A 9259-nucleotide genomic window follows, 5' to 3' on the forward strand; every position below is an offset into this window, starting at 1 on the left:
TGGCAATCGCCCAGACCATTTATTTTTAAGCCCCATTTTATCAAGTTTACTCGTCCATAGATTCAATAAATGTTTCAATATTGGTACATCATAAGTTCGTAACAAATTTTTATTCCATCGAAACAAAAATTCATGCGGAGATTTTTCTAAAATAACTGCCAGTTCATTTTGAAAAAACTATTTAAATATAACCCAGATTTTACAATGTCAGGTGGTGAAAGTTGACCAATTAAATGTTTCTGTTTTGATAATGCAAATAATAAAACCCATCTGTCGTCATCCCATGTGTTCAGTTCATTCTCATCCTGTTGGTCAATGCACTCACTATCTGAAACATTCTGTAAACAATAAGAACTCACGAAAGACGTCAAGACGACGTCAGCAGGGAGAGGCAGAATTACCTATAAGCGAAGGAAACTACATCACTTTACACTGTCTTATCTCGGGAACGTCAACATCCTGTCAGGTTCCACGATGTTCATTCGAATGATTCTGCTGCAGACAAGAGTCACTTATCGTCATGGAACCTGGACCCATGTGGCAGCTCCTTGCCTGGGTGCACAAGCATTCTAATTTAGCTCGTGAGGAGGAGTAAATTCAGAAAAGTGTGATATCCTACCACTGCACTTTATAGCATCATAAAATCACAGCGAAAACGTCGTTCACTGCTGTCTCATAGGATACATAGATAGCTAGATAGATAAATTGATAGATAATAGAGAGATAGACAGAAGTATGGATCCATGGCACAGATTTCAGTCAGGGAGGCAATCCTGGATTTGCACTTTCTAGATTCTCCCTCCTAGGCTTAATCATGATCTTCCTCATCTTGGGTACAAAGCGACAAAGTACAGTCAGGATTACAAGAGATGAATGGTTTAAAAGTATACGTTTCAGGTACTGGATGACATACACGCACGGGTTCTGAAGGAAGTGGCCTTGGAGATTTTAGAGGCATTGAAATCGATTTTCTAGAAATCAATAGTCTCAGACATGGTTCCTGAAGATTGGAATGTCTCAGATGGAGATCCGCTGATTACGAAAGGAGGGAGGCAGAAAAAGAGGAAATAATATGCTATTAGTCTGATTTCGGTAGTAGGAAAGATATTGGAATCGATACTCAAGGACGAGGTTATGGAATTCTTCGAAGTTCATGGCATGACAGGTCGATCCTACCTGACCAACTTAATGGAATTTTTGAGGAAACCTCAAGTAGGTTGGTGAAGGGAGAGGCTGTGGATGTAGTGTATTTGGATTTTGAAAAAAAGGCCTTCGATAATGTACCGCATAAAATGCAGCTTGATAAAATGACACACATGGAATTACTGGGAAAGTAATAGATACGGCTGATGGCAGAAAGCAAAGGATGGGAATAAAGGGACCCTATTTTGGTTGGTTGCCTGTTACCAGTTGCGTTCCACAAGAGTAGGTATTGTTGCCCCTTCACTGTACAATATTGTGAGAGAGTATATAGATATGTTTTTGGGAAATAAATTGAGAAAGGTTTGTTAGTGTAGGTCACATACAAACACTTTTAAACAGATCTTGTTTAAAATACTGGAGCTCTGCCAGTGCTAAACATATCGGAAATCAGAGCTTTTGCAAAAGCCTTGGATAGACTTCACTAATGGATTATTGTTTGTAAAAAGGCAACAGATAAAAGAGCTTGTCGGAGTTGCAGACTGTCTGAAGGGGAACTTGGTGTTCCAAGAGGGTCATGTGGTTTTGCACGCGGAGAGGGTCAAACAGGCTTTATCTCAGATAGAGACAGAGAGACAGAGAGAGATGGATAGAGACAGAGAGAGAGAGAGTTCTACAGATTTACAATCAGCCACAGAAGTTGGAACTGGAACAGGAGAAGCTGGCAAGCATGTGGTAAACACCATTTGGAAGATGAGTTGTTATTTCAGCCTGGTCAAAGCCTTTGGGGTTCATGAAAGAGGCTGTCTAATGTTTACCTTGGACTAAGAGAAACAAAAGGAACTCTGTGGTGACCTGAAAGAATGAGGTTATCATCTGGAGAACCCTGAGGGTGCAGGTTTAATCAGCAAGACACTGGAGCAGGTGATTAAAAAGGAATCAGTTGTGGATGTCATGGAACAACAAATATCTCTCTTAAAACTGACATGAACCTTCCTGATGGGTAACCATTACCTTTAAAGCAACAAAGCCTGGTTAACTTTGTAAATGTTAAATTCTGCGCACAGTGTAAGAATTGCCTGCAACCAGTGAACCTGGATGAATGAGAAGTTGGACGGTGAACCAAAGACCTTTTCTGCGCTTAGAATTAGAAAGGGGTTAAGTTAGTTAAGTCAAGAGTGATAAGTTAAAGTGTGATTCTGTTTTAAAGTTAAAGATAATTAAAAGTAACCATTTGTCTTGGTGAATATTTGTTGCTGCTGGGCTTTGGGGTGTACTGGGCTTGTAACAATATATCTTGATTATGCTGATTGTGGATTAAATGGTTTCATGGAAAAGTTTGCAGGTGACACAAAGATAGGTGGTACAGTACGAAGTGTAGAAGAAATAGAAAGCTTACAGAGAAATCTGGGCAGCTTAGGAGAATGGTGAATAAATGGCAGATGAGATATGTTGAGAATTGTATGGTTGTGCATTTTGGTGGAGGAAATAAATGGTTTGATTATTATTTGGTTGTGGAAAAAATTCAAATCTCAGAAATATCAAGGGACTTGAGGGTTCTTGTGCAGGATAACCTTGTTTCAAGGGGGATTGAGTATAAGAATAAATAGGTACTGTGTGGCATTGGTGAGACCTCATTTGATCTACTGTGTGCAGGTTTAGACGCCATTGGTTAGAAAGCATATAGCAAGGTTGGAAAGGGTACAGAGGAGGTTTACCAGAATGATTTCAGGAATGAGAAGGAAAACATATGAAGAACGATGTAGACAACATTCATTGTCTGCAACAACTTTTCTGGTAACCTGCTCAAAAAAGCCGTAATAGCCCTTTTGACATGACTTGCCAAGCACACAGTGATGTTGCCTATCCATTATTAGTTCCTATCCTGCATACCTGGTGTCTTGGAATACCTTACATACAATTTGTCCACCACCGATGTCAGGCTCAGGAATATAATTTCCTGAACGATTCTTAGAGTCTTTCTAAAACAGACAAACAAAATTATCTTAACACATGAATGGTGGAGAAACTTAACAAGTCATGCAGCGCTCTTTACGTTGCAAAGAATGTAACCTATGTTGCGGGTCTGATACTGTCCTCCAAGAATGGTCTTAAAGCAGATAGGAGCCGAAATAAAACGGTACAGGGGTAGTACAGGGAGAAACACGTGCTGGAGATCATAAATGTATCGGGCTTGGAGGGACAACTGAAAAAAAGCTGAGAAATACGAGTGAGCAAATATTTCTCATTGAATAGTGTGGAGGATCAAGGGGTGAAATTTACGGTTGGGACATTCAGAGGGGAAGCTGGACAGTTGTATTGGTCCGAGAGTGGAGGAAGCAAATAGTGCAAGTCAGAGGGTGTCGAAGACCTCGGGATGGCACAAGTTGTGAAACGCTGTGGCAGAAACGGGGTTAGAGGGGGAGACGTCGTAACCTCAGAACTGTGGGAGTCCTGGACCGGCGTGGAAAGGCGTGACAGAGCCAGCGGACGCTCTGGCCTGTGGGCGGCCAGGGTTGTGGCGGACACCCGCGTTGTGGACACCAGCAGGTGGCTGCCCAGGCCGAGCTGGATGCCCGCGTCAAAGATCAAAGAGAAAACATTAATTCAGCAAGGCCATCGCAGTTCTTGGAAGATCAATCTCGCGCAGTGGGTAGAATGTTTTGTACTCGAAGAGACATAAGGCTTTCGATAGGAGGCCGCATGAAAAACATCCATGATATCAGAATTCACGGTGGTGGGACAAGCCATTTGCATGAAAAGATAATGATTTAAACCACAACATAAAAAGTGTTTTAAAAAATGGGCGTTTCTCTCGTTGGCAATCAGGATAAGAATCAGTTTATTTTCATGAAACGTCACAAAATTCGCTGTTTTGCGGGAGGATCACAGGAGTAGAATTGCTATGTTACATATAAAATAATTTAAAGGTTCACAAATAAGCGAAAGTGGGGGGATGTCACTAGTTTACTGTCCATTCCGAACTCTCTTGGCGGAGGGGAGCCTCCTCACAAAACATAACTACTGACGAGCCTTATTCATGATTGTTTTGACATCGAGACTCCAAAACAGCACTTCAGCGATGGTGACACCTCGGATCTTCGAAAGGCATTGCTGATCCCTCCAAAAGGACTTGTTCAATTTTCTCTGATTTCCCCTTCCTAAAATTCACAATCATTTCATTTATTTTGCTACCATTGCCTGGAGGACTGTTGTGACACACATAACTCGTTGATCTATCTCCCTCCTCATTGCCACCTGTGTTTAACCCGACGTTTGTATTCGGCATTTGGAAGAGCAGTAAGCTAAGCACCCATCCTTTAGATCGTCAGTGAGAAGGAGAGCTTAGTTCTGATTGGTACTTACGACGAAGAATTCAACAATTCAGTTGCAGTTGGGGGTGCATATACCCAAGTTTTGGAAGTTGGTCACCAGCACCGAGTAAACGATGTTGCAACAAGCTGAGCTGTTGTCAATGCACGAGCTGCTTTTGTCTGGGTGATCCAGTGTTGAATTGAGAGCCGAAGGATTTGCATCCCCTGTGAGGCGATTGTGAAAGTAGGCGAATTCGCAGGAATGTGATCGTTTATTCACATAAGAGGTTCGAACTTCCATTTTAGTCACGTATTAATACATGAAAATGTGATTTTCATGATACATTGCAACTTTTGTCTGCACAAAAACAAAATAAGAGTCACCATGAACATTGCCAAGTGCCCTAATATGAAGAGAAATACAAGCAAAAGAGTATCCCTCTGATGCATCACGTGTCCATGTATTTGCATTCAGCGCTGCCGAACTTCTGGTCAATCTCTGCTCCATCTCCCATTGCAACCATTGGCAACCAGAGCTCCTGTTCCAAACCTATAGAATCGGGCAACGTTAGTTAGGGTTATTAAATTTAAATATAGAAATGTTCTACTATCTTCAGTTAAGATCTTATTTAGGGGATAAATTAAGTCCATTATTGACTTTACCGGAATGTACAGAAGTCGATCCAAGGGGATCACAAAAATAATTATCTAAAAAATGTATTTTTTTACTTCAGACAGAAGCCCCGAAACAGGTCAAGAAAGAGGTGGGGATCAGATTTGGGAATAGAAATTGATCCATTTTGCCAGTCTGACCCATGTTTGGACAGCATGAGCAATGCAATTAATGTAAGGTGCAATATGTTTTTTGCATCATTTGTACCTTAATTTGAAAAAAAATGAAAGCTGAATTATCCAATTTAATATTTTGATGCGGTCAAGATACAGGACATTTTTGTATACGACTGGTCATTACCTAAGGCAGGTTCTCATCCTCATTCTTTCCACTCTCATACCACTTTATGGATTTCTTTTGCTATTGGTGCTCCGTCATTAGTAAGGGATTTCTTAAGGTGGTACGTAGTGGAAAGAAAATGTTTGCAAACTACTGTTTTCATCATAGCCTATTGATTCGTTATGTTCACGGTTTGATAATCCAAAGAAAATGGGCCAATGACAATTTTTCTCAAACAAATTATGTCAGAAACATTTGGGTCTTTCGTTCCAAGTCATATACCACCTTAACCAATCCCTTACTAATCGCAGAGTACTTATGGCCAAGGGAACATTAATCAGATAATGCCAACATATTAATGCTTTTGAAAAACAGATGATTTTGTCACATCATATGGGAGAATTACCTCTTTTACTTTATCTGTTTTCCTTAGGGTGAGGAGTGGGGGGAGGTTTTTCTCCTTTTACTTGTTTCCATTTTATTCTTTTTTTCTGTTTCCTTTCTCTTAAGGATGGTCACGTTGTGTAATTTTGGGCAATTTCTATTCCCAAATCTGATTCCCACCTCTTTCTTGACCTGTTTCGGGGCTTCTGTCTGAAGTAAAAAAAAACATTTTTTTAAAGATAATTATTTGTGTAATTGTATAAACAATTGTGCAGAATTTGATAATTGTGGTAATATGAAGATTCTTCCTTTTTGTATATCAACATAGTTAGGTTTCGGATATTATTGTTTATATCTGTGATGTTTCTTGATTTTGTTTGTTTGTAACTCCATATTGATTGCAAATCTTTATAAAAACAATTAAACGTGGCAAGATGGCATAAAGTCTAGACTATAATCTCAACCTCTCTAGCCAGACTTTTTCAGAACCCGTTTTTAACCCTTTGTTTTCAAGTTTAAACTTTTACAATTTTAGTCTAAAGTATAAAGGGACTGCTATGGCCATTAATGGTAAAAGGATTAAACCTCAAGTGCAGAAGAAATTACATTTTCGGAGTGTTGAAGATTTAGGGCCTAAACATCCTGCTACAGCCTCAGATTTAATTTATTCCATACCTAAACCACAAAGATTGCCTGTGAGAGCTGAAAAAAAAAGACTTCTACTCACCAAGAGATGGACATCGCTGGAATTGCCCGTGCTCAGGAGAAAAGTGCGTGTGTCCTGTGAAGTGGATACCAATTCTGGCAGCCTGCCGACTTTAACGAAGGGAGCATGCAAGAAGACTTGAAACGCCTCAGGAAGTACTCCAACCTGAATATCTTGATCTCTTCCATGAGTTTTTGAAACAACGTGTCGTTGCTGGGAGTCCAGACCCGCAGTAAAACTGTTAAACTGCCTGTTGTTGAGATGCAGCAGGAGCTGCAGTTACCTGGTTCTGCCACTACGTTAGAGAAAGCAGGGCTGAGCTTTTCTGAATTTCAATGTAAACAGTTAAACACTATTATCCAGCCTATGATGAATGAAATGACTCAAAGGATAAGTTTAGAACTGAATACAGTTAAAATACGTGTGGAAGCATCTTGTAAAGATTTTAAAAAAATTCAGTCTGCTTTTTTGGAATGTCAACAACAAGTGGCTTCTAATACATAAAAAGTGTTGGAGGTGGAAAAATCCATGAAAGAATTGTGAGAACGTGAGAAGGAGTTAGAGAGGAAAGTAGACTATTTGGAGAATCAAAGTAGAAGGAGTAATGTGAAGATGGTTGGTTTGCCAGAAAGTATGGAAGAACGAGATTCTCTTAATTTCTTTCAAGAATGGATCCCACAAATATTGGGGAAAGATCTTTACTCTGGAGGCTTGGTATTGGAAAGAGCTCATAGAGCCTTAAGAAAAACACCTCTGCCTGGTCAATCACCGAGACCTGTGATAATTCGATGTTTGAATTATTTGGACAGAGAGACAATACTTCGTCTGGCAGTGCAAAATGCGAGAAAACGACAAGATCCGTTAATGATTCAGAATAGTAGAGTTTTATTAAATCCAGATTTGAGTCAAGAGATTCTTCATTGTTGGCATCGATTTAATCCAGTTAAAGAAGTTTTGTGGCGTAAAGGCTATAAGTCTATTTTTTTGCTATCCGGCAGTGTTGAAGGTGTTTTATGGAGACTTTCAATCTCGTTTTTTGAGAATGATTGTGAAGCAATTATTTTTGCTGATTCATTGCCAGATGCAAGAGGACAAAGACATAGTCCACCATTGTCTCCTAAAGAAAAATCTGGTTGTTCTGGAAATGGAAGAAATGGCAGAAATGAGAGAAATGGGAATGGAAAGAGTCCAATTTCTCTTGAAATGGGGTCTCCGAGTTTGGAATCTCTTGGATGAATAGAAGAACTTTCTTATTCTTACTTTATTTTTATGTCATTATGATATCTTGTTGTTATTTTTTGTTCACACCCAAGTTTTGTTTAGGGATTACTACTTTTTGGTAGTTTATTTTGGGGGGGGGGGGTGTTTCACTTTTTCTTTTTTTATGTTAATTAATTTTTCTTTATTTTCACTTATTTTCATTTTATTTTGTCTTTAATTTGTGGGTTTTATTCTCCTATTGTAGGGCCTATTTACGTTGATTTGAGTTTTTATATCTTGATATCATTAGTTCTTAGTAATATTAGTAGATGTGTCAAAGTTGAGGTTTGCTACTTTTAATGTTCGAGGTTTAAACAGTTCAATTAAGCATAAGCATGTTTTGGCGTATATTAAGAAAATTAAAATTGATGTTTCTTTTATTACAAGAAACACATCTGAATGTCAAAGAAAGTATGCAATTGAAGAGGGACTAGGTAGGACATGTATACTCTTCTTCATTTAATTCCAGGGCTAAAGGTGTAGCAATTTTGATACATAAGAATTTATCTTTTGAATTACAATCAATGGAGGAAAAGGTAGGATGTATTCATAAATTAAATTGTAAGATTTTTAGTGAAATTTGGACTTTACTTAATATCTATTCCCCAAATGTAGATGATGAAACATTTTTTTTCTGATGCATTTTTATATTTGGGTCAGGCTAATGATAATGTTTTAGTTGGTGGTGATTTGAATTGTGCCTTGGAACCTTTATTAGATAATTCCCCGAAGAAAGTTAAGAAATCTAAAATGGCAGTTCAGGTTCAAGTGTTGATGAAATATCTTAAATTAGTGGATATTTGGAGATGTCTTAATCCAACAGAGAAGGATTTCTCCTTTTATTTAACTAGATATGAATTGTTTTCAAGGATTGACTTTTTTTTTAGTATTGGCACATTTACAGGGGAAAATACAACAAGCAGAAGATGAAAGTAGGGTGATTTCAGATCATTCTTTGTTCTACTTTACATATGCAACCTCTGAGAAAGTTCAAGTGGCCCTATCATTGGAGGTTTAATATAATGTTGTTATAAAATATACAATTTATTGATTTTTTGAAAAACAAATTCATTTCTTTTGGAAAGAAAATTCTAATTCTGTTCAAAGTAAGTTTGTATTATCAAAGCTTATTTGAGAGGACAAATAATTAGTTATACTTATAGAATAAAAAAAGAATTGATTAAATCAGGGTCTTGAATTAGAGAAACGGATTGGTGAATTCGAAAAGGAATTTCAGAAGGATGCTACAGAAGATCAGAAAATAGAATTATCTAGGTGGAAACTGGAATATAGTACTGCAATCTTACAAATTTACATGTATGATTAATAGGACTAAACAAAGATATTATGAATGGGGAGGGAAAGCAGATAAGGTATTGGCATGGCAATTAAAGAAGGAACAGAGTTTGAGGACGATGAATGCTGTTAGATGGAATTCGTTTATTATGTATAAACTTCGTGAGATTAGTGATAAATTTTGTTCACTTTATAAAAAGTTATATA

General features: G+C 38.1%; 1 long non-coding RNA gene across 1 annotated transcript; it reads right to left on the reverse strand.

Annotated features, from left to right (window-relative positions):
• Positions 1-3965: 3965 nt before the first annotated feature.
• Positions 3966-6628, reverse strand: LOC138755043 (uncharacterized). The gene is made up of 2 exons (XR_011352006.1): positions 6518-6628; positions 3966-5004 (listed from the first exon to the last, which is right to left on the reverse strand). It is a non-coding gene; the product is annotated as an uncharacterized lncRNA (long non-coding RNA).
• Positions 6629-9259: the final 2631 nt, after the last annotated feature.

This window comes from Narcine bancroftii, chromosome 2, assembly GCF_036971445.1.
Source record: "Narcine bancroftii isolate sNarBan1 chromosome 2, sNarBan1.hap1, whole genome shotgun sequence".
Lineage (NCBI taxonomy): Eukaryota > Metazoa > Chordata > Chondrichthyes > Torpediniformes > Narcinidae > Narcine > Narcine bancroftii.